Source organism: Dromaius novaehollandiae, unplaced genomic scaffold (assembly GCF_036370855.1).
Source record: "Dromaius novaehollandiae isolate bDroNov1 unplaced genomic scaffold, bDroNov1.hap1 HAP1_SCAFFOLD_30, whole genome shotgun sequence".
Classification (NCBI taxonomy): Eukaryota; Metazoa; Chordata; class Aves; order Casuariiformes; family Dromaiidae; genus Dromaius; species Dromaius novaehollandiae.
Genome location: NW_026991333.1, coordinates 567,621 through 571,212, shown reverse-complemented (window position 1 = coordinate 571,212; position 3,592 = coordinate 567,621).

The window sequence follows — 3,592 nt, the reverse complement described above, 5'->3', positions numbered from 1 at the left end:
CGAGGCCAATCCTTTGTCTCCATCAGTAAGTGCTCAAGGAGCAGAATTAATAGCATTGACCCAAGCAGCAAAAAATAGGTAAGAGCTTGCGGGTAAATATCTATACCGACTCTAAATATGCATTTGGAGTGTGTCATGCAACAGGGATGTTATGGAAAGAACGAGGATTCTTGCCGTCATCAGGAAAGAAATTAGCTAATGGAGAAGAAATACGTAATTTGCTGGAAGCAGTTCAACTGCCCAAAGAAATTGCGGTAATACACTGCCCAGCCCATACTAAAGACACTACAGAAATTAGCAGAGGAAATGCTCTAGCCAACGCTGCTGCGAGGGCTGCAGCTCAACAACCTCTGAGAGAATGTATGGGGGCAGTTCCAAGGATGGACCAGAGTGAGTGGCCAAACTTAATAGACCCCAAAACTATGTATGAAAAAGACTGCTCAGTGGAAGAGAAAAAACAATGGGAACAGTGGGAAGCAAAACAAAATGGTGACGGAATATGGACAATTGGGGAAAAACCAATTCTACCAAAAAAATATTGAATTACTATAGCTAGGTGGTTTCACGATAAAGCTTATGGGGGAGCCGAGGGAATAGCTAAACAGGTACAGAAAGTATGGGCTGCTCCAGGAATCTATGCAGCTGCTAGAAGAATAACAAATAGCTGCCCGACCTGCCAGAAGTTTTCAAATAACAAGCCAAGCTCAGATTTGGGGGGGACGACCATGGGCTTACTTCCCTTTCCAGAAGCTGCAAATAGCTTATGCAGATATGCCATCTGTCTATGGATAGAAACACTTGTTAGTGATAATAGATCAGTTATCAGGCTGGGTAGAAGCTTTTCCAACAAGAAAGGCTGACACAGGGGGAATGGTAAAAGCCTTACTGAAGGAAATCATACCCAGGTATGGGGTCCCAGAAGCCATTGATTCAGACAGGGGTGCCCATTTTACAGCAAGCATAATCAATCAGTTATGTAAATCGTTAGGAATAAAAAGAAACCTACATGCTCCTTATCACCCACAATCTTCAGGACAAGTAGAAAGAATGAATAGAACATTAAAAGAGAAAATAGCAAGAATATGCACACATGCTAGCCTAAAATGGCCAGAGGCATTAAACTTAGCTCTGTGGGATGTTCGAAATTCTCCACGGCAACCCATAGGACTACCACCAGCAGAAATTCTTTTTGGGAGACATTTAGCGATACCAGGGACTTATATCCCTGCTAAGACCAGCCTATTAGACGGAGATGAACGAGTAACACAATATGTACTAGCCTTACAAGAACGGTTTAAGGCCTTGCAAAATCAGGCTCAGTGGTTTCAGCCGGTGCCATCAGACATTCAGGCACATGCTATACAGCCTGGAGATAAAGTGTTGATAAAGGTATTCTCGCGAAAAACAAAACTAGAACCAAAATGGGAAGGACCCTATACTGTATTGTTAAGTTCTTACTGCGCTGTTAAAATTCTAGGAAAAGAGAATTGGATTCACCACTCTCACATGAAACGAGTGACAGTCCAAGAAGCAAACACAGCAGAGGTTGCAGCAGAACAGTGAAAACAACCACGTAAAGCTCGATGGGATACACGACTTCCCCAGGGTAGTCTGTTCGGACTCGCCTCACTAACACAAATCTCTTTCCCTTTACTGCACCCTGCTGTTTCAAACCCTGGCAATGCTACTTTCCCTAAGCTGTGGTCAAAGAACCTTAGAGTGGCCATGGTCCCAGGCCCGTGTTAAGTATACCAGAAGTATGGGATTAAATTCTGATAAAAACTTAAACCTCTCAGCCCTGGTCATGCATGGAACTGAAGTATACTCAGAAAATGAATGGAGCTGGGATAATACTAACCAACTTCCCCAACTCCTGGGAAGGACAGGAAAGGAAATAAAGATAGGGTGTCGAGTGATCAACGGGTCCACCCATGAGAAGGCAACTCAAATCTCTCTCACTAAAATCAAATCAAATGAAAAAGAAAGGAAAATTTGTGCCACTGAAAAACTGGATTGTTGGTACAATTTTACCTTAGAACAACCTGTTTTTATAGTTTGCCTGTGGGCTCACCACAATGTGGGACTATCATTTGAATTTAAAATAGACATTATTGAGCCCAGTACAGCAATACCTACCCTGACTACAATTATTTCCACCAATATAAATAACTCTGTTACCATGAAGAGTAAGAAAACCTTATCCCCACAAATCTTTGAAATTGGACCGTATGTGATTAGAAATACAGGCCAACAACGAGTGTTATTTAATCCATCATGGTCTCTCAAACGAGTAGAGCTATTAATGCAAATTATATCTCTACAATCAAACCGACCTGTTCACCATTCTTAGGTACGTCCTATGTGGGATGGACGGCGTGGTTACATAGGCGAACCCTCACCTCTCCAAAATGAACAAGGAGAGATGTGACCGGTATCATAGGAACAGGATTGGGAGTCCTAAACAGTATAGATGCTGAAGTACTCGTAAATAAACTGAGCACAACAACAAGTGACTTATACAGATTAAAACATCCATTGAGGTCTTCTCTATTAGCATTAGGAACTAACCAATGGCTTTCATCCGAGATATTACCTCAATGGGAAAAAATGAATGAAAAAGATCACCACTTGATAGTGGATGCACTTGGGGAAGCCCAAATTAATATTTCCCTGGCCCTCAGTTGCATCCAAGCTCAACTGTGGATGCAATCTATGGCAGCAGCGATTATAAGGGAGGGGAAGAAGGCACTTTACCCACTGAAATTCGAAAGGTAATTTGGGATAATGTGACCGAATTTGAAAAGGAATTCCAATCCTGGTGGTATCTGGTCAATTTTACTTATGATCCTATCAACACTAAGGCCACAGCCTTTGTTTCAACAATACGTAATGCTCCAACATATACAATATATCCAATCATTGCGTTAGGATTAAATCACAATGGAGCTATACTCTATCCATTGGAACACAGAGTATGGGCCCAACGAAATGGAAATAAATGGCAAACTGTGGACGTTAGCGCATGTATTGTACAGGAACAGCAAGGGTTTATTTGTGAAAGTAATACCATCAAAGCCCAAGACATTTGTCTTGACACTGAGCAAAATGTTTGTCACTTTGAAATACACCCTGATGAAACACCTGCAACTATACTTGTATATATTGGGAGAGGGTGTGTATGTATGAGAACCTTTTGTAGTCTTATAGTTATAGATGGCATTGTAGTAGATATGAGTAATCATTGAAATATTTGTATTTGTAGCTTTACCAAAATCATGGGATGTGATTTCAATTATTCAGCTCCTATCACGTCTTATCAATTGTTACAATCTAATTATACATTAATTCAAAATTTACTACCTACTCCCATTGGGATGAATCTCACCCTGGTAAGGAAACTACTGCAACATGATGATTTGCATCGACTGCTAGAGCGCATCCGGAACAGTGGACAGAAAACTCTAATCACTGTTCACCATGATGCAAAAGAGATGCATCATATCTTAGAAAGGGTAAAAAGGGACGGAGAACATCATGGCTGGGAAACTCTTCTAGGGTGGTCACCAACCACAACAGGGATTTATAATCATGT